The sequence below is a fragment of the Trematomus bernacchii genome, unplaced genomic scaffold (assembly GCF_902827165.1).
Source record: "Trematomus bernacchii unplaced genomic scaffold, fTreBer1.1, whole genome shotgun sequence".
Classification (NCBI taxonomy): Eukaryota; Metazoa; Chordata; class Actinopteri; order Perciformes; family Nototheniidae; genus Trematomus; species Trematomus bernacchii.
Window position 1 is genome coordinate 1,666,793 of NW_022987708.1, and position 23,535 is coordinate 1,690,327.

Consider the following 23,535-nt stretch of genomic DNA (forward strand, 5'->3'; position numbering starts at 1 on the left):
CGGTTTAAGAGGGCTGTGACGTCAGCGGCCCGTCTTTGGTTGCGTTTCCACTTGGCCTAGTACCGGCCGGCGGGTCCTAATTCACAGTTTTTCTGGCCTCATAAAATCGTGGGGCCAGGGCCAGAGGCAACAAGGCTGAGTCGGGCTGAGTATGCTAAACTAGAGAGAGCATCGCTGGCAAGGGGGCTACAACTACAACAAGATGGACATATTTGACCGTGATTTAATTGTAATACACGTTTCAAAATGATGCCGAAGTAACAACATACTGATACCGGTTAGTAAAAACCATGAATTAATGCTTTGTCAAGTCTGCAGACAGACGGCAGGCGAAAAACCTTTTAAAATGCTTGTTTTCTAAATGGAGATTAGATGGCTAAGCTAACGCAGTATATGCCCCGACCGTCCACACTCACAACAACGGCCTATACAGACATAAATAAAGCAGCGACTGTATTCGCCATGACACAGGCAGTCTGTGCTTTGTACTTGTTTAACTTTTGTCTAGTTTCTGAACATATATGAGGAGCTGTGAGCTCTGAGTGCTAACAGCTAACGGCTGTGTTGTTTTTCTGGGGTCCTCTGAAGATCACGTCACGGCTCCGCCTACACTGCGTTACTATTAGGGATGTCCCGATCCGATCACGTGATCGGGGATCGGAGCCGATCACGTGATTTTCACGTGATCGGGGATCGGGAGAAAAAAATCGGGGATCGGAATCTTTTTTTTTTTTTTTATAAAATATTTTTATACATTTTATTTAATGTTACAAAACAAAAATGACCATGTTCACGTCTTAAAGTCATCCTGAGGCCTTAGTTTTGGGTTAAAATTACACAACATCATGTATGTGTTGCTTCTTTTGGGCTTGTTTTCATAGACCTGGTTGCTTATTTCTCTCAAATCTGGCAACAGAGTGGGCGCAGTGTCTAATAGTAGCAGTAAGCTAACAAGAGGCTACGTTCAGCTGGTGACTCGGGAGTCGGGACAGAGAAAATGTCAGGAGTTTGGAAGTATTATAAAATTGAAAGCGAAGGCAGTGTAACAGCCAGATGCAATGTTTGCAAGGCGGAGGTTCCGCGTGGTGGAAAGAACAGAGCTACGTTCAACATGACCAATCTAATACAAACACCACCAACAACAACACGATGAGTACACAGCGGCCACTCAGGTAACGGCACTGAAACAACCGACACTTTCAGAGACTTTTAAAAGGAAAGAGAAACTACCCCAGAACAGTGAAAAGGCCAAAAAAATAACAGCCAAGATAGCTGAATTCATCGCGTTGGATGACCAGCCGTTATCTGTTACCTTTTTTTTCCTCTTAATGCATTGCATAAAGATCGGATCGGGAAAAATCGGTATCGGCAGATTGTCAAAATCAAATGATCGGAATCGGATCGGGAGCAAAAAAAGGTGATCGGGACATCCCTAGTTACTATAGATACTGCCCCAGTTCCTAAACTGTAATGGAAATGCGCCATAAAGTGAGCCAGTCCTAACGAGGCCCAGCCATACCGAGCGGGGCCGAGCGAGGCCGTGTAGTGGAAACGCGACATAAATGTGTTCCGGACGCAGGTACTCGCTACTGAAAATGACAATAATACCACTATACAGCGGATGCAGGGAGAGATTGTATTTACCACAATAACTTGATCCAAACCGCATAGTATAATATCACTGTATGTGGCAAAAAAAAAAAAAAAAAAAAAAAATATCCTAAGGAGACAAAACAAGGTGCAAGCTCACATTCTCCCTGACAGACCGCCCACCTCTATGTATGCGTCTACCTAATAGAGGCTTCAGATAACTGGCTCAAAGGTAGGCAAGATCAATACACGGCAGTACAGTGCCTGTAGCTTATTACAGGCATAAATCAACCAATAAATGTACAACTGGGTACTGTGATTTAAAGCAACTGCATACACACTACACTGACATGCAACTTTGAGGCTCATTGATTTACAGCCACAGCTGCAGGGTGCACAGTAGTGAGTGTAGCAGCATGCAGTGTAAACTGCCAACATGCCTTTTCATTCTACAACTTGGGATACAGATGGAGGGTTTTTAGATCTTGTTGTTTCTTGTGTCTTGTGTTTCAGGTTCGTACAAAATATATATGCATGTGTTGCCTCTACTGTGACATGTTTCCATGCTTTCATTTCCAAAAAGCTCTTTATTTGTCTCTTACTACCTGTGCTGCAGCACCTCTTGGCACCCTCTGTCTGAAACCAGAGCCCAATATAAGCCGGGGTGTTACAGTGGTGTCCCTATGTTATAGAAGTAAACAAAGGAGTCCATTGGAGGCGTTTCAGGCAGGGAAAGGGGACACCCCAAAAAACACAATAGGGCCTCTTTAAAACGAGCAAACGCATTGATAAGTGATAAGAATAATACAGTTGATTCCCATTGCCTTGCCAAAAACGAATTAAGTGATTGTCTCATGAAAGAAAATGCTCTTGTCTTAAGAACAATATTAATAGAGGCTGAATGTAAGACGTGGTGAGAAACATTTCCTATAATAAATGATATTGATTTGTTTATGATATGCGTTAAGACTACACATAGGCTTTAGAGAATTGAGGAAATTATATAATCGACAAACTTAAAACCAAGATGGGAGTCTGAGTAGAAGCCTGCTGTGTGTTTGCCTGAAACCTGCAGACTGTTGAGTCACAGATCAGAGCCCCTCTGCTCAGATCCCCTCTGACAGCAGCAGTGCCCTGGAGGAGCATCACTGTGTAAACAGAGCGCTGTAGTTCCCTCCTCCACCATCCCACTGCAGTGGCGCTGTGGAGCCACCATCTGCAGCGAGAGCCTCTGTGTTTACAGTGTGGGAGAGCAGGGGGGGGGATGGGAGAGGAGAAGGGATTCTGTCTCTGCATTTCTTCCCTCTCTTTCTCTCCCCTTGTGACTGCTCCCGGTGGCAAACTGGCCTTTACAGTAGATCTCAAATCAGCTCAACCAGGAAGAAATGGAGACAGAGGCACACAAAAACTCAGGACAATTAAACATATGCAGAAAATACCCTGTATTATTGTGAAGTATTTGTTAAAAAACAACATTGAATTCATAATGAGAGAGGGAGGTGCCATCCTTCACAATATGAAATCAATATCACTAAGTCAATCATATTTGCTTGGTCATCAGCTGGCCTACATAATTCATTAACCCAAACACCGGCTAATGAAACATCCAATCAAAAGAGGTGTGAGGAAAACATAACACCTCATCAATATGCGGTAATGCGCTACCTGCTGTCGCAACACATTTCACTTTGTATCAATCAAGTGTTCTTCTTAGCAACTCATTAATAACATGCACAACTGATATGAACACATTAGGAGAGTGGACAAGGGAGCGCTTGTTTTAACTGCCTGTACATGCCTTGTATACACCAAATGCAGGTTTATTAGGAAGACGGTCACTGAATACAAAATATCATAATGTATTTATCTGCTAAGCCTTATCATGGACACAATTCTGCAATACAATCCTTATGACACTGCATCATATAAGCTACGATTTAAAGTATTTGATGACAACATGCACACATACTAAACTAACCTCCGTTAACAAATTATTTATGTGCGGTAGTATGTGTATGGCCATTCTTTTTTAAATAATATAAGTATGCACCAGACTGAAGAACATTTAGTTATGTGTGTTAAATGGCAACCGGGAAAATAAAACCCTATTTTAAACCCTGAAGAGGAAACTGCCACACACTGCTGCGTCTCACTGCACCATGTGTGTTCTTGTGTCCCCCCCCTCTCTGTGATAATAATATCCTCTGTGTAGGTTTCATGTCCTTTGAAGACTGTGCTGCATCAATACGTAAGGAAGACCCAAGCTGTGGCTGCTGCTGCTCTCATTCTACTCCGCAGGTGGAGAAATGGGGCTCATTCCTATTTAAAGGATCTGCCTGAGACCGGATGGTGAGCCTATTCTAAGAAATGAGATTCAGGCAGAGGGGGTAGGGATGATTTAAGGCATTATTTCAGTCTCTTACATTAAAACACATCCAATAGTCCTGGACCCCATTAACTCACACATACAAACTGTTGCCACAATCAGGCAAAAGACAACACAAATAGGAATAGAAACTCAATGTGGTTCACCGTAAGCTTGCAGTACCCAAGATCTTTGGGTGTAATCTTAAAAAAAAAGTACTGCAAATGTGCAAAATATCAATCAAAACATAGACTCGTACTACGAAAATATGCATGTGGTGACAGCAACATTGTTTAAGAAGGTGGTGTGTTTTTTTATAATAATGATACAGGGGGTCTCTTTTCAGTACTATAAAGTAGGGCTGCTCGATTATGGCAAAAATCATAATCTCGATTATTTGGGTCAATAATTGATATCACGATTATTAAAAACGATTATCCATTTACTTTGAAAACATCCATTTATTGGGAAAAAGAAATTGAACAGTATGTTTTCAACAGTTGATTACCCTGAACTTTAAAGGGGACCTATCATGCAAAATGCACTTTTGTACGTCTTTTATACATGAATACGTGTCCCCGGTGTTCCAGGGAACTCACCAAGTGTCAGAAAACACAACCCTCTCTATTTTCCTCCATACCCAAATCTCTAAAAAAGGGGCTGCAACGGATCTGATAAAAACTGATCCAGATTTGAACACTTTACTGACGTCAGTAAAGTGGCGCGACGGCTATTGGGCCAACTCTCCACCTATCAGGGGAATGTGGGGTTGGGCCACGGCCGGCCATTGCCGCTTGAAAGCGCTGGAGACGCTGTAGTACATATGCCAGGCCTGTAAGTGGCGCTGTAGTCTGCCACAAAAGCAGCGAAGAAGACTTCCCGCGCATAGTTACCATGGTTACCCTTCTGTTTATTCTCCGCTGTGGCTTTTTTTCTCCCTCCCCGAGGCAAGCATTTGCTCCCGCTGCTTTAATTCAATGCAATCCCTCCCCGTCGAGGCAAGCACTGTAATTCTCTCCGGTTAGTCCACCAGCAGATGACAAACACCCACCTCTCCGACTCTTCCAAGGAACGAGGGGACCGTGCGGCAGAGTTTCAGTTTCAGTTTCTTTCGCCGGTCAAGATGTCCGTTAAAGTTTAAATCTTCCGGCCAAAATTAGAAAAGTGCCGGTCAAAGGTCTTCTTTGTTATTTATTGAGCTTTAAAACAAATGAATAACGACTCTATATAATAATAGGCTATAATAAAACACGGAAGACGGAGATCTATTTTTCTCCCCCTCTTCTGACAGCCCAGCAGCTGATCAGAGCACGCTCCCCTCTCCTGCAGGGGGGCGTGGTCAGCTGCAGCTCACAGAATCAGCCCCCTGCAAAAACAGGGCTGGAGAACAACAAATAGAGCGAATTGAGGCATGGCTTAAAATCATGATCTGTTTGGTATTTTGAAAACAGAAACGTATAAATATACTTTATATAGGTATGGCCCTACAATATATCATTTAAATATAGCATGATAGGTCCACTTTAAGTATAATTCAACTGAAGAAAATGTGCTCAGCTGATGTCACTCAAGTCAGGCTTGATTGATCCGTTTGTCATTTCTTATTGTGTACTTGTGTTGGTGTGGCAGAAGACTATCTAATAAAAGCAGTGCAACTCTTAGAAATCTGGTTCTTAGCCAGCACTTCTTTGAGGAAGTGAGGAAATATTGAAGTTTTTTGCTACCAATATCTCCAAACTCGTCTATACATCAATATACAATCATTACAAGTTTAACCATCTTGGAACAAGGCAATACTTTTGCTCCTGAGCACCTCTCATTGTTTACTGTCTGTTACACAAGGATGGAACATAGTTTAGAGACGAAAGGATTGTTTTACATGGAGCCAAGCTAATAGAAAGCACCAGAGAATAACCCACGTGTATCATGATTGCATTTTGGCCAATGAGTTTTGCCTCCTTTGCCCTCCACACGGACTAATGTCAGTACCAGCATGCGACTAACGCCTGCACAAACATGACTAGCCATAATACTCAGACCAGAAAGAGAAATCAAAACACTTCTGATACTTAAATCCTTTCCCGTTGCCTACATATTCTGCATTCATAAACAGATATCTATATTGCATTACACATTTAAGCATTGTTGCTGAACTGTAAACCCCATTCAAGTTTTGTTTTTATTCCACAGTGCAGTTGTGTGAGGTACAATGACAAGGGAGTTGTGTCTCCCCTCCCCCTCTCCATGGTTACTGCTCTCTTAGAGAGATTGCGTTGGCAGGCGTAGCTCTGCCTCACATGGCCTGAGTTGGGTCAGTGAGGCTAGCTGTCTGTCAGTGACAGATGGTAGCATGTAGGCAGTGCCAGCTAGCTCTGCTTGATGAGCAGCTCAACCTGCTGTAGGCAGCACGTGTGCATCTGAAGGCAGCAGGTCAGTGAGGGACGCTCCATCAGCAGCGGTTATCTCACTGCGAGCAGACATCGCCCCAGTCACAAGTCCAATCACTTAAAGAATCTCTTTACAAGGTGAAGTCTGGTGCATGAATCAGGAACATGGTTATTGGTTGCTTTGCAATTCAAATAGTGGGACTGGATATCACACGAAATACAGCAGAACAGATGCAGGTGGAGCTGCATTACCAAGTGAAATCATCATGTTACTGGGGTATACTAGGTAACATCAAGATGTTTGCTAAATAGATCATTGTTTCTATGGTCAAACGGCCGAGTCAGTCAAAAAGACCCAAAACAACTGCCTCACTGCAATTATAATGTACCTGTCATTTCTCTATAAGCCCTCTGTGAGCTATCTGAATATTATTGAAAAATTGGTAGGCAATGGGGCAGGATTTTGGTGTTGCATGTGTTCTGGTTTCTGTCAGAATTGGCCAATCAGGTTTGAGCGGGCTTTAGTTGACAAAACACAAAAACAGGTGAATTGCATTGCCTGAAATGTAATCACAGAATTAGCGATGTTAATAATAAACAGTTTGATCGCTGATTCATTCAAAAACATATAAATGGTTTCCACAAATGGAAAATGCAATGCAAGAAACTACAGAGGTTAATATTTAGCCTATGGTATCAACATGTTTATTGAAACATTAGGCTTTGCTGATGAAACTGTTCATTGCAGCATGACAATAATGACATAAACAGCCTAAGAATCAGTTGACTGACAACAAGGTCATTATACTTCATGACACTTATCCTAATATGTCAGACTTGACGTGTTTTAGGTGATTTTTGATCGATATACAAGAGTTACATCTCATATCACCCAACAGAGGCTAATGAATTGATTCCATACAAAGTCTCAACTCTTTGACGACGTCCCAGATTAAGGCCTTGTTTTCAGTTGTTGAGAGTGGTTTTATTGGAGTAAGCTCGTAATCCACATAGCCTCTAAGAACCCGATGAGCTTCTATTTCCTGTTACAGACTGAGTAAGCGCAGGGAGTGCCACAGACAGGTTGAGCCGATTTATTGACAGCTGGACGTATTAGGTGACTTCTTGAGCGAGGCTGGAGTCTGGGGTTAGAATAAGATGTGGTGTACTCCATCACCTGAACAGCACACACCCTCCACATATTGCTTACTTAAATCAGTGTTTGTATAAAAAAAAAGAAGGGGGGCATGTACAAGATCTGTAAAATGAATGCTTGATAAAAACAGAGCTCAGTTGGTGACTGGAGGGGGGGGGGGGGGTGTACAGATAGAGCAACTGAAAATGCAGTCCCATGATCGGCTCTGCCTGATTAACAGTATTATTCAATTGGGTCTAAGAAGGAGAAAATAAGAAACACAACTTTATAAAGATCACAAGTGTTATGGATTAGTATGGAATTGAGCTAAGGTGATCTACAAATCTCTCTAAAGAATGGGCTAGAAAAGGGTGGTGGGGACTACTCACAGGGTTATTAAGTTAACCAATGTAGCTGGAAAGCTAACTGCTAACTTGCTAGAAAAATGCTAGCCTTAGTGAGTCGTTATATATCTCGATCTTCTTTGTGCTGTGCCGTGTACTAGAGCTGAGCAATCATAATTGTAATATTGTAATACGTCATAACGTTTTCTTTACCTGGTTTTAAAAGCTGCATTAAAATAAAGTAATGTGATTTTAATAACTCAAAAGGATGGTATAGTTCTAATCTGTTCTATCATTTGCCTTTGTCTCTTGGACCTGATACATATGATTATTTATTACACATTAAGGAATGCATTTAAAAGTAGAGCCTGACAGTAAGTGTTTGCCATATTTCTGGAAATCTGAAATGTAGATAAATGAAAATGGAGCCATAGAAAATGGTAACGCATGCTTTGTCACTCATGTCTGGTCTATATTTAAATATCTTCACTTCATTCCTCTGATTCGTCTGCTTTTGGGGACTGAAGAGGCTTCAAGCATCAGGGTTAAGCAGGGACAAATGTTAAGCTTTCTTTTGGACACACTAGAGAAATGTCTCAAATATTTGTGATGTGTTTTCCGAATGGGGGCTACAAAGGAAGAGGTGTAGCATACAAGCTGAAGTGAATCAATACTGTGGGCTGAATCGTTTTCAAACAAAGACTTCTTTCTTCTCTATTTTCCACACATCAACATGAATCAAAAACAAAAGCCATCCTAAAATCAGGCAACATGTTTCTAAAGATTCCTGCATTTCAAGAGAAATGTGATACTCTGCAACCAGCAGGAAAGTGTAGTCATTTGTGTCATTTTGTCTTGCTCCCAAGGTCATGAAAATCATTTAACATGTGTAAGATAATAGAATGAGTCAGTGTGAGTTGTTGGGGGGAAAGGTTTCTGCAGGGCACAAACAAACTGGTTTGTTGTTCATCTTGAATTCCTACCCTAAAGACCTCTGATTTAAATTCCGTTTGAAGATACTGCAAAAGCAAGCAAGCGGACTACGTTCCATTCACAGAACAATAACACACAAACAACTATTTAGAATAAAATCACACACCAACAGACCAATAATCCCCTTTGACATCACTTGTTCCCTTTTGTCTATCTGTGTGTTAAAGATTATTATCACAAATGATCATTCATTCTTGTAAAACCAGAATTCTTTAGAATGTTATCAAAAGTGCACCGTGAATGATTGACATATCAAAACTGCATTTGTAAAAGGCAACTTATTTTTCAGAATACCATACTTAATAATGTATTGTGGCTATGCAGAGATCAAGCCTACAAATCCAGATTCTGCATATTACCATACAGAAAATCGTTGGTACAAAAACATTTCATCATGATCATTTAGAAATATTTTTCAATGAAAATGAGAATAAAGATGCTTAAATGGTCTATCAAATAGTCATAGTATCAGAAAGATGACCGCAATGAAAAATCACTCCAAATAGTTCAGTATTCATTTCCCGTTTTTTATGCAGACATTACTTCATTCTTGGTTTCTCTTCTGTTATGAAAGTGAGAACGGTGCACTAGTGCTTATAGGCTATTCATGTGAAGTACACACCGGGTGACTGAGAACACAGCGCTGACTTTAAGCATCATGAATAAAATAAACAAAGCAGAGCTGAGACTGTACAGTGAGGAGAACAAAGCCTTCCATATGGCTGACATTAACAAAGCCTGCTGCCAAATGGGGGGGAGCAGCAGCGTCGGTGTCACAGAAAAATATCTTGCTTCAACCAGAAAACTAAGTGAACAATGTCACTAAGTCAGACAGAAAGACCTTGGCTGTCCAAGTGTAAATAAACATGAGCATCGCCATGGAGACTGGTAGCTTCTGTGGGGGCTTTCCTGCATTGTACACTGTGAACTGCTGTGCAGAGTTCACAGGAAGTCTGCTGGATCCTTTAACGGTTGAAAACAGGAAGTGTGCGCTGCTCTTCTAATGAGAATCAAACTGCGGCTTTCAAACTTTCTCCCAATCATGGACGGGTACAAAAGCAAAAAATAAACTTCAAACATGTTTGTAGGGAGAGGATGGGGATACAGGAAGCAACGGGGTTAATGGGAAATTTGGTTCGAATGGCACTAACAATGACGCTTTTGTGTTAAAGAGATTCTAACCTTGATCTGAACCAACTGTGTGGCGTATTCTACCAATTAGCCAGGTGCAGTCTACGTACTGGGATCAACAGCTGCTAGCAGCTAACAGGGAATAAACGTGTCTGACTGGAGAAGCAGTAGAGAACCATGTTCCTGTTTACATCCTTGTGCATAATACTAGGCCTGTCGCGATAAGCAATTAATTGACTTATCGTACGATAAATAAAAATGAACTCGATAACTTTTCTGACCTCGATAAATTGCCGTTTACATGCGTGTTTGTTTACATAAGGATGTGACCAGCATTTTAGCCAGGTGCGCTGTGTCTGCCGGCCCGGCGCTGTGAGGGGCGGGGCTCACACACAGCCAGGTCAGGACACACTGCGTGCAACAGCGTAGCAGCCAAATTAATAATATAGAGACAAGCAGGAGACAACGTGTAACTTACTCGAGGGGAATTTGAAGTTAAATGGAATTGGTAGCGAAACCTAATTCCACATCTCCGGTGTGGGAATATTTTGGATTTAAGCCAAATCAACGAGGCGAACCTACGGACTTGAATGAGCTGTTATGTAGGATTTGTTTTAAAAAGGTAGCAACAAAAGCTAGCAATACGGCCAACCTTTTAGAAACACAACCACCCCATTCCGTTTTCCCAGCTGGGAGCAAACATGGCAGCTGGAGATGGAGAGCCCCCACCTTCCCGACAGTTTACAATCAAAGATGCATTTGCCCAACAATGCAAACATGTTGGTGTTCCTTGCTCGAAATCTTTGAAATACAGATTTGGATATGGCCTGTTGAGGCATCTGGGTCTTTGTATGGACGGTGGACTGTACACTTGACTGTTGTTTTAAGGAGGGTTTTTTTTGCTTGTGAGACAATGTGTGCTCATATTTATATATATATATATATATATATATTTATATATATATAGATATATATATATATATATATATATATATATATATATAGATATATAGATAGATAGATAGATAGATAGATAGATAGATAGATAGATAGATAGATAGATAGATAGATAGATAGATAGATAGATAGATAGATAGATAGATAGATAGATAGATAGAGCTCTGTTTTCCAGCCTGAGTCTATTTAATTTATTGTTTTGGTTGTGTGTGATTTAATAAATATTTTATAATTTAATTAATTTGTTTTATTTATTATATATAATTTATATATTTGAATATTATTTCACATTTCATTTGCAATGTTGAATGTTCAATAAAAAGTTCAGTTTGAAAGGAAGTACTTGAATTATTATTATATATTATCATTATATCAGTGGTCTAAAATGGTCTTACAACGGTGCCGACAATATTATCGTTTATCGCAATAATTTCCGGGAAAATGTATCGTACAACAAAATTAATTATCGTGACAGGCCTACATAATACACATAATATGCATGACATTTCCTTTTTAAATTTGAATCGCAATTTCAACTTGTGTGATAAAAACATGGCAAAAGACTGAAAGCAACAGAAAAGCAGAGCTAAGCATATACAAATACTTGCTAATGTATCGCAAATGATTCCGTTATTGCAATATTCAACGTTATTGTATATATACCTCATAAAACAAACCACACCAACATTAAAACAACAACTTTACCAACTCAACCATCAATATGGATCATAGCAAATCTACCACAGGTTTGAAAACGTGCTTCTTTTCGTCTTCTGTTCTTGGTAAAACATCAGTACTGAAATGCATTGTATGTCGATGTTTTCAACATTCTGAGAACCATCCATGTGCATTCTTTTGAATATCCAGCATGAAATCATATCTGCAATACCAAATATTCATGTATAGGTTTTTCATTGATTTATACATGGTATAAGCTAAAAGGAAACCTTGTACGTGTAAGCCATCGACTGCCCAGGACATCAAAGAAGCACCTCATAAATAACATAACAATCGCAATTTAAAACTCTAATGTAATTTTACTTTCTGCATATTGATTCATCTGCTCTCTGGACTGAAGAGGCATCGAGCATCAGGGTTAAGCAGGGACAAATGTTACGCTTTCTTTTGGACACACTAGAGAAATGTCTAAAATATGTGTGTGGTGTGTTTTCCGAATGGGGGCACACACTGGAAGAGGAGCAGCATACAAGCTGAAGTGAATCAATACTGTGGGCTGAATCGTTTTATAACAAAGACTTCTTTCTTCTCTATTTTCCACAAAACAACATGCAAATGAAACAAAAACCATCAATAAATCAAGCAACATGTTTCAAAAGATTCTGGCACTTAAGGAGTAATGTGTGACAAAGTAACAAATAAGCACCTCGCAAATAACATAACAAAGGCAATTTTTCAAAAGTCTAATGTCATCTAGATGGAGAGAGAGATTTAAGGGACATATCAGAATTGTTTCTAAGAGCGAACAACAAACTTTAGAAACAAACATCAAGCTAACTGTTGGTGTCTATAGGCTGTGAATAGGCAGGTTTATATTTGACAGAGGGATCACTCACCACAGTAGTAGGTCTGTATGCCCCACCAGTATGTTCAGTCAGGGCCTTGTACCATGGGCTCAGAACCTGCAGCAACAAGAAAGTGGACCGTTAGAGGCTTGATAGGATAAGAGACATTCAAACTATTTCGGTTAACACGTGGGACATCTGTTGCATACTAATGTCCGAGGTCATGTTTCCAAAACACATGTTTCAGGGTTTCTGTGCAATGTGACTGTACAAGACCTGTACATTAAAAGAATATTCAAAACAGTAAAGCTTTCTCCTGATCTCCAAATGCAAGTGGATGCTATGGAGCATCGTCGTACACTTTTAAAATATATAATTTGGCTTTTTCCACCAAAATCCAGACCTTTTTTTTGCCAAAACGTTTTTCAATTGAGAAAATATGTAGCAGATCTTCATTGATCCTCTCATACCATTTCATTCATTGATAGTTTTTGATGATAATGTGTTAATACAAGTAACAATATTGCTGCAAAAGGCATGGAAGATGAGGGCTGTGATAGGGGAACCATGTGGAAACAATGCAGATTATAAAGTCTTAAAAAATAAGCTTTGGAAAAGAGGAAGAAAATGAAAAATGATTTATTGTGAGACACGCTAAACAGGCTGATTTCAATGCATTTGTCACTTACTTGGGTGACTTGGGGGCTTAGAGATACTTCTGAACCTAACTCATCAAAATGTAATATAATCTCCATGCAGCGTCAGCCAGCAGTACATGGGGACTGAATGGTCTAACCATGTGACTGACACTCATTGAGAAACGTGAACAATGGTTCACCTCTTCAGTGTGAGGAGGACAGACGGAGACCACAGCAAACTATTAAACCATGATCACTGTGGATATTCACAGCAGATGGCCTTGTGTAATGTAAAGCAATACGCTGCAAAAACCTTGCAATCAACACTGACTTTGTGAAGCCTATAATGTCCCATTTTTGGTTAGACTGCGATTCAATTCTGTGGTGATTATTAAGGCTGCATACTGAGGCGGTGTTAGAGTGGTGATTGCATAATGCTGAGAAGTGCTATTTCCTGACCTTGATTCCTTTTACTCGTCCTTTCAGCTGCTCCCCTCTCTAACAGTCCTATTGCACTGATAATGTTCCCACAAAGAGAACAGAAGTAGTTGGGTGTGGCCAGAGAGAAGCTTGAGTGTTTAGGGTTGCCGAGGTCTTGCTGGAGAACACGTCAGTGGCATGACAGGAATGAGGCTTGTAAGCAGATAGTTATCTCTTAGATTTAACGTGAAATATGAAATACATGTGTTTCCTTTATCTGCCTTCACCAGTAACCACTCGAGCAGGGAAAGATGTGACATAGTATACAGCACCACCCAAGAGCTGAGAGTGGGCATGCCACACCAATATGTATTCATTACCTGCAATGAGTTCATTTCATATAATGGCGCATTTCCACTACAGCGCGGAGCGCGGTTTAAGCGTGCCGTGCCCGGCCCGTTTTTGGTTGCGTTTCCACTAGGCGTAGTTCCGGCTAGCGGGTACTTTTTCAGTTTTCTGGCTCTCCAAAATCGAGGTTCTTTCCGGGCCAACAACTGGGCTGAGTATGCTAAACTAGCGAGAGAATCGCTGGCAACTACAACAAAATGAACATATTTTACCGTGATTTAATTGTAATACACGTTTCAAAATGATGCCGAAGTAACAACGTACTGATACCGGTTAGTAAAAACCATGAATTAATGCTTTGACAAGTCTGCAGACAAGACGGCAGGCGAAAAACCTTTTAAAATGCGTGTTTTCTGAATGGAGATTGGCTAAGCTAAAGTTGTATATGCTCCGACCGTCCACACTCACAACAACGGCCTATACAGACATAAATAAACCAGCGACTGTATTCGCCATGACACAGAGTCTGTGGTTTGTACTTGTTTAACTTTTGTCTAGTTTCTGAGCAGATATGAGGAGCTGTGAGCTCTGAGGGCTAACAGCTGATGTTGGTTTTGTGTTTCGCATTGAAGATGACGTCACGGCTCCGCCGACACTGCGTTACTATAGTTACTACCCCAGTTCCTTAACTGTAATGGAAACGCAGCATAAAGTGAGCCTGGCCTACCAAGGCCTTTTATTCTACATTTTAGTTGTACTGTGAATTGTGTACTGTACTGTAAAGCACTTTGTACATCCGTGCTGAGAAGGGTGCTATATAAATAAAGTTTTACTTACTTACTTACTATACCGTACTAAGCCGTGCGAGGCCCTGCAGTGGAAATGCGCCATAAGGTCCTTACACACCAAGCCGATTTCGGCCGTCGATAGATGTCTAGCCGTCGATGAGCGTCCTGTCGCCCTACTCAGATTGGTGTGTCCCGCCCCGTCGTGTCTTTTCGGCGGTGCCGACACCTTCCGCCACCGATTCAACATGTTGAATCGGTAGGCTGTCGGTAAAAGGCTGTCGGCTAAAGAAATCACTCTGATTGGCTGTTCAGCTTAGCGAATCAGTGCATGAGAAGCGAAACGGAAGTGAGGGACCCAAACAAACTATTAAGAAAGCAAATCTGAGATTTCATTTAACTCCAGCTCTCGACACAGGTTCGGGAAAGCCCCATGAGCTTCTCGCTGTAGAGTGAAAATGGAACGCACACGCTATTTGTTGTTTGTTTATATCACACAGTCTGTTCTTCTTCTCTCGGTGTATCACGCAGTCTGTCTTCCGGTTGTTGCCTCTTTTGAATGACGAATACACACTACCGCCGCCTGCTAGGGATGCCAGAAACTGACCATGATCAAAATCGAAAATCGGACAGCCCTGGCGAATATTAATCGATTATTCGACACATTTTTTTAAAAGATCAGTTAGCTGAGTTTCTTCCCGTTACATGGATATAAAACATTCATAGTTTATTAAATATTAAGATTCCTTAGACGTTGTTTCCTGCAAATTACGCGTTTATCCGCCCGGTACCGGGGGGGCGGTGCGTAACAGGTTAAGGAACGCATAGTATAACTAACTAGGGAGATGGAGTGGTGCTGTTAAGAGTCGCAAAAAAGCAATGGCAAATTTAATTAGATTTCAGAATATAGCATAAGTTCTGCGTCAAACACGTGTTTTTGATATTCGTTTTGTTCAGCAAGACAATGTCCACTAATTAAAACCACTTAACAATTTAGCAAAAGTTAGGCTGTAAACAAACTACATCACAGTTTCATGGCTACATATCACCATCGCTAAGCTAAAGGCGGCTAATGTTCAACGCAATGACGTTTCGAAATGTCATATAGGACTATATGACATTTCTAAACGTCATCACGTCGGACCTCCGTTGTTAGCAACCGCAGTTTTTATGAAACATGGAAGCTTCTGTCATTCATGAGTGACGTATTTTATGTCGTAGTACAAAACGTGAAAATGTCTTCAACTTGTTTAAACCAAAAATTATTTTAGACTTCTAACCAAAACAAAATTCAAAAGAATTGATGACATTAGGCGCTTTCACACCAAGTACTTTGCCGTACTTAGTTCCCAGTACTTAGTTCATCAGAACTCTTTAGATCCCGGAACTAAAGAGCAGATCGCGTTCACACCGGAATAAGTCCCTGAGGGAGCATTAGGCAAATGAAGCCGCTGACGTCACTTCTTCTGCTTTGGGTTTACTGGCAGGCCGCAAACAACTTCACGGCGTATACTTCCACCCGAAGTCCCCGGCCGGAAGTCCCCGGAGTTGGTGAAGCCTTGCGAGTAAATTGCCAGAACGCCAACACCTCCTCATCACTACACCGCTCCCATGTTTTTTTTTGTGTTGCCATAAGTTAGTCTCTCTCCGTTGGTGCGCTGGGCTAATGCTAATAATGCTAATGCCAGCAAATACAATGGCGGCTTCACAAAACTTTTCCGAGTTTTACGGGGCGTGGTTTGCAATTCGCCCAGCCAATCAGAAATTGGAACCTTTTTCTCCCCAGGAAAGTCCCTGCTCTCTAGCAGGGACAAAAAAGGGGTGAAAAGGTTCGCAAAAAAAAGTTCTAGTTCCAGATCTTTTTGGTGTGAACGCAAAATCCCATGAACTATCGGAACTATTCCTGGAAGTGGTGCCTCATTTCAGGGTTTTAGGCCTCATTCCTGCACCACTCTATTAAGAGGCTCCATAAGTAAATTAAATCCAGGCAGGCACGTTAGATTGGCCCAGTTGGCACTTTACTTTGACACTTACCCCATTCACACCAACGGTGTTTCGGGGCCGGTTCGGTGCTGGTGCTTGAAAAGCACCGGGTTTTCCTGTTCACACCGCAGCGGAGCAGCCTCTAAGCTCCGGAATCCGGTTCGTTTCGAGCACCAAAAGTTGTCCGTCTAGAAGCAAGAACCGCATACGTCACGCTTACGTCGGAGGGGGGCGAGATTAACCTGAGCTAACAGTTAAGGCGAGTACGGCAAATAAAAGTTGTAACAAGCAGTAGTGCTGAGCAAAGTGACTAGAACGCAACCACACACTTGTTAAAAAAAAACACACTTTATAAAGTCAGGCAACACTAACCAGGCTTCGTGTGATTCTGTTTATTTGTACCTTACTTTGACCATCCGTTCGCTGTTATTGATCATTGTGGAGAGCAGGCAGACGTTTTGTTTGTTATTATAGCAGCTATCGGATGGAATCAATACATGGGCTGCACAGGTTGTCATGTCCGACTATCACAAGTAGAATCATAATGAAAAATACGTCGGTAAAAAGTGCCTGGAGAAAACGGCTTAGCAAGTAGTCAGTTTAGCTTCGGTTGCTATGCTAACATCACCCATGTTATACCAGAGAAACTTTCATAACAGCGTTGTGATGCCAAACAGCGTCAATTCAGACTGACACACATTCACTTAAAGGGAACTGGGGATATGTATCAGCTGCTTGTGTGACAGTCAGACAGTGAATACTTTAGAGCCGTGTGAGCTAACCCGGAGCTAACGGGAGAATACACTCGTGGAAGAGCAGCAGCACTGCAGCGGTCGGTAAATGCCGCTGAAACACATTAATAAACAATGAACCACGGCACTCTGGAGAAAAGTATAAGGTTGGAGAAGTCGTTATTTAATTTAATCTGGCTTCGTATGATTAAAAGCAACGCAGTCCCCGGCCCGTTGTTGTTGTGAGGTGAGCTCCGTTGGGGAGAAAATCAGCGACGTAAACTGTGACGTCATGACGCAGCAGCGGCAGCACCAGTCGGGCTCTGAGCGGTGTGAAAAGAGCCGGAGCTAAACCGAAGTACCGGTTCTGAACCTGAAAAGCTCTAGCACGGAGCTTGAACCGGAGTTGCGTTGGTGTGAAAGGGGTATTTGTGAGATTAGAGGACAGGAACACCAGCCAGATTCATTTTCACCCAGCACAGCTCATTTAAGTATTGACATTGGAATAGTTTCAACAAGAACAATTTTAAGCTAGTATGTCTATCTGCCAAGGGATGCGTGTAGGTGGGAGGCGGTCTGTGTGTACCAAAAAGTTAAAATTCAGCACAAACCTAGTATCCAATTCTCCAATGATGCCATACCCAGAGCAAAATGTTTTACAATCCAACACATTTTCAGAAATGACCTCAGCTGTATCCTTTACAGCCCGAGTCAATAGAGATCAATTAAAAAATGTATTGATAATCTCACAGACTGACACTAAAGATTAGCCTGTAGTTATCTTGGCTGTAAAAGTCAATATTCAGGCATCATTTTATGGATTTAGATGGTCAACTGAAATATTATTTACTTGATTTGTAATGCATGTTCTATCTGGTATTGAGTATACGCACTAAATATTGAACAAAAAATGTATCTAATAGAATACTGTATGCTGTTGTTTCCTTATGATGCTGAAAGGTTGTGCACATGTTAGGGATGCAACAACTTAAAATCAACAATCATACTTTACAATATGTCTTAAAATTCGCATTGCCCATTGGTGAACACCTTCTTCAGAGCTAAATTGTAATATTGTCAGATTATATTTAGTTGCTTTTCATTTTTAGTTCATGAATGTAACTGATTGTGTTAAATGGACATACATGATATAGTGTCATATCATTTACAAGCTCCTGAATATAATCCAAATCGTAGCGTGTCAGGATGATATTGACAAATATTGTATCTAAAGAATTTATATTGTATTGTATCTTGATGAAATGTGTGGTTTACACACCATGGCATATCAGGACTATAGATGGTTATGAAACATACTGATGGTGACTACACTGCCAACTATTTATATAACTGTCACTACCACACCTACTGTAATTGTCATGGTGAACACAGCCCAAAGCTGCTCTCTGTATTAGCAGTGGCACATGGCTTTGCCACAGGGCTGTGTGTGTGTTTCTGTTCAAACAGTGGCAGAACGACCCCAGTCTGTGGAGCTGTAGCTGCTGCGGCTAAACCCCGGGAACTGTGCGGTGTTAAGCAAGTGACCACATAGGCCTTGTAGGATCTCACGCAGTTTGAAATAATAAATCCAAAGGCTATTTCCCAAACACAATCACAGAAGAAACAGCTGTAAGCAAATTAAAACGTTTCTTTGAGCTGTTGCTAACAACAATATTCTAATTCGATCCCCAGTATAGATGTTTTTTATTTTAAAGAAAATTCAGATTTTACATAGTAAAAAAACTGTAAATTATAGTGTCCGTCCAAAAATTATTTTTTACTTATAGTGAAAACTACCCTTGGATGATGGGTTAGTAGACTAAAAGCTTTAGGAATCCAAAGTACAACATATATTAAGTACCCTGTATCAAGATTGATGCAAAACAAGTGACATTTGACCCTTTTAGAGAGATTTAGCAAAAAGAAACCACTTCTGAAGTCATTTGGGTGGATTTTCCATATCTCTGGCCCCCCTTGCTCGATTTTGATGGTTGACACCTCTTTCTGACCGTTAGAGCCAATAGAATCGAAGGGGGAGTCCCCCACACACATGTTGTGAAGAGAAAAGGTGGGGGCTTCGCGCATGTAATTTTGCATCAGAGTGGACCTATCTCTAGCTTTGACATCTGGAAACGGAAAAGCAGTTTTAATGCTTATGGATTATCAGAAATCCTTTCAAAGGGACACAGACACATTGGATTAACCTATGGATTAACTTCAGCAGCGTTTTTATCGTTTTAATGCCATTGAAGACCACTTTGGAGAGACTACAGAGCCAAGGTAAAAATGTTAGCATTTTTAGCTACCTAGCATCACCTGTTTTGATGTCCGTTTTTGCTTATAACGTCGCAAATACGTATAATTCAGTGGTAATGTCGGTGTCAAACGATTCTGTGTCACCTCACGATGTGAATCGATGTGTTGGATGTGGTGAAAAGATAAATAATAAGGTTTTGTGAGTGATTTTTGGTGCAGTAAGGTGTTCAGAGGCTCAGTGTTAGCATTGTGGGTTTTCTTTTGAAAAAGAAATACAAATGATCAGTTAGATGAGTTTCTTCCCGTTCCATGGATATAAAACATTCATAGTTTTATTAAATGAACATGCCCTCAGACACTGTTTCCTGCAAGATGTTGCGGCAGTACCCCGGTACCGGGGTCTCTCGGGCTTAACAGGTTAAGGGAAGTCATTTTACAATTGTTGTTTCATACCATTCAGAAATATCTTCATATTTTTTTAACTTTACCAGGATATATTTTCTGCCACAATAATATTGGTGTGAAAATGTTATACAGAAAGGCATGGTTGTCAACTTTGTAAATAAATAGTTGTATAAAATCCCAGTAATCTTGATGCTTTATTTAAAAGGACTAAAACAGTTAACATTAATGCCATTCATGTAACACCATATTAGCTCTTCTCTAGCACTGGTTCATTGTCTGCATTTGGGGAAGTAACAAGACACAGCATGATTGTCAACAAAAACAAAACCACAATTGCAAAATACAGCATCACACAATGCTTTTGGTTTCTCTTCAGTTCTTGTTCTTGGAGGCGAACTGGCACCTCTCCAGGAACCATTCCACTGAACCCGGTTCCCTGTGGGCTGAGCTTCTGCCGCCCATTTCTTTGCACCCTCTCACTTTGGATTAAGAAGTTATTGGGCTGCCCCTTACATCTCTCCTGTCTCATATAACAGACAGTGTAATCCATGTCAGACATAACAACCAGCCTCTACTGTAATCTGACACCTTCCAGAAGACATCAAATCTCTGCTTCCTTGTGTATGCAAAGCTTATGGACCACAGGCCTTCAACTCAACAAAAATGCCACATCATAAACATGGGTCATATAACTGAGTACATGTTAACACCACATCTATGATGAGATGAGTCCTATTTTCATACAAGCCTTAGATTTAACCCTGCAAAACAGATAAACACATCATCTTCTGAGGCAGAGCTCAGCCCCAGCTATGCCTGATAATAATGCAACAAAAGCCACAGCACTGCGAGGATCCCATGACATTTAACTGGAGTTAAAGAGCAACTTGCCGGTTAGAGACCCCCAGGGCTCTCGACTAACTTTTTTCACCATCCTCCCGGAACCGCCCCGAAATACAATCTACGCCGTCCCAAAATTAATGTGGACCGTCCCGAATTTAAAATATTAGTTTTTCTACATTATCATTAGTTAAAATCATTCAAAGTGACCTTTAACATAAATAAAACATCATACAAATCATTAGAGGATAATTCATCAACCTTTTTATTTGAGTAAATCAGTCAAACACATAAACAAAGGCCAAATATATTTTAAAAAAACACACAAGCGAGAAAGTTACTCTAATATTGAATCCAATCAAGTCCCATCCGATTAACAAAAAAATCCAACACTCTGTCCTGAAGACAGAAGACAGAACCCAGAGTAACCACTAACCAGGATGACAGTCTGTAACACAGTCAGGAGACCTTTACAAACTGCCCCGCCCCCTCGCACACAGACGGGAGAGAGAGATCTCTCGTCTGGATTGGAAAGATCGAAAATAAGATCGAAAATACATCATAGACGCATTTTGTAGTCTTATTGCATATTAGAAAAGGAGTTGGCGAAACTAAAACTGCAATATAATGTTCATGTAGCAATAATACATATGACATATATGTTTTAAATGTCTCCAGTACCGATAAAAAGACCACTGTTGGTACCACTGTCTTTAATAATTCCGGCCCGGGGCCCGTTTAATACCGGGGCTCGGTACCCATCCCTACATGGGGAGAGGCGCAGCATATTGCTAAGGACTAAATGCGATGGAGAGTTCTCATCTCAGCTGCAATGACATGTCTGGAAACCCCCTCTAGGGTGCCCCATGCATAGCACGCCGTCAAAAGCTGCTTCATAAGTTAAGTTTTGTTTCTCCGCACCGCTCCGGGGTAAAAAAATGGTAGTTACATCACAGCTGTGCGGCTGGCTGACAGCTGTAGCTACGTACTGTGTGTGCGTGTATTTCGCGGGTTGCTAAATGCTTTGTGTGTGTTTATGTTGACAAGGAGGTTTAATAACTGTGTGCTACACAAAACGTGCAGTCAGTTTCATTTTCATCACCGTTCGTATAGAGTTAGCAGGGTATTTTTATTTTAACTCTCGTCCCAAATTCGTCCCTAAATTAATTTGTATCCTCCCTGACCCGATTTTTTTCGGTCCCGGGACGACGGGACGTCCTTAAGCTCGAGCCCTGGAGACCCCAGTGAATAAATGTGTAGAAAAATGATGTACACTAGATTTTCAAAAGATATACATAAATATACACTACAGTGACATCTGGCGTCGTTTTTGTAAGACATTTTTACTTCCACATAAAAAAAAAGACCACCCGCGTGTGACGTCACATGAGGGAGAGCGGCCGGTCTAACGTATTCATAAACATGGTTCACAATGCTAGTTTTGACACAGAAGAAGTTGAAAATGTATATTCGTATGCATATGACGGACCACAACCTTATAATTATGAGCCTGCTAGGCGGCCAAGAGACCAGGAGCAGCCAAGGATTAGAAGAAATAACGGCCATCGGAGAGAAATGGAGCTGTGGTGTGAGGAGAACCAGTGGAGAACAGGGCAGCTGTCTTGGTGAGTGACCGGCGTTAGCTACAGTTAATGTTAGCTAACGTCGGTCACATTACAACATTGTAAAGTTAGCTATCATAAATCAGGCTATAACTAAAGTAGTATTGATAATATAGTAACATTACTGGCAGGACTGTTGATACTGATCCATAACAGAAACTAATGCGCAAGTATCAGCCGTATCTCGCGTTACCTAATGCAACTCCACACTACGTCTTACGGTGCTGTGTACCGGAGGGGAGAGAGAGAGGAGCGAAGGGGGGGAGAGAGAGAGGAGCGAAGGGGGGAGAGAGAGAAGAACGAATGGGGGAGAGAGAGAGAGAGAGAGCAGCAAAGGGGGGGAGAGAGATGTAATACGGTTTCCTGATAAACGTTTTGTTTGATAGGCCTCAGCTGTGGAGAGTATGTGCTGCAGGGAGGTGGATGCACCTCGCACAATGCACCCAGGAACGAAAGCTAGCTCCGGTCCTTTTCCTGTTAGGGAAACTATGGACTCGATGTCCTGACAGGCTGGAGTTTGTGCAACCTGCACAAACACAAGCTCACCATGATTAAAAATTGTGAAATGCAATGTAAAATTACCGAAAAAATACCAGCTCACTAAATCACAACCGCTCAAACCAACTACAAACTACTACCGTGAATTGGGCAGAGAAGGAGTCAGAGAAAGTTGCTCCCCCATGTGACGTAATATGACGCGTTTGACGTATGACGTTAAAAAAAAGCAGTTTTTAGTAGCAGAGCTCAAAGCGGCTCCTTTCCCCTCTGAATTCCTGCCCTTATGTCTCGTAAAACATATCAAATCCTGCATTCACTTTTTTTATTGTAATTTTCAGGCAAGGTTAAGCATAAATCTAGTAAAAAGGAAAACCTGCAAGTTGCTCTTTAAATACACCTCGTCTCTCCCTGTCCCAGGACGTACACAAGCCGCAGTGTCACTTCATCAGAGGGAGAAGCCATGTCGAGTAAATACTAAATCAAAGTCACAGGGCTGTTAGTGGCTGAGATGGCCTCTGGGACATTTTGGGCTTTAGCTCTTTCATTTTGCAGTAATGCTGAACAATGTAAGCTGGCAACCTCTG

General features: G+C 41.2%; 1 protein-coding gene across 1 annotated transcript in view; it reads right to left on the reverse strand.

The window, feature by feature from the left end:
- Positions 1-23,535, reverse strand: part of tbl1xr1a (tbl1x receptor 1a) — a 56,346-nt gene that overhangs the window by 16,854 nt on the left and 15,957 nt on the right. The window contains exon 2 of the mRNA XM_034140740.1: positions 12,477-12,542. The gene's annotated coding sequence lies outside the window, so the exon portion shown is untranslated. The remainder of the gene's footprint in view (positions 1-12,476; positions 12,543-23,535) is intronic.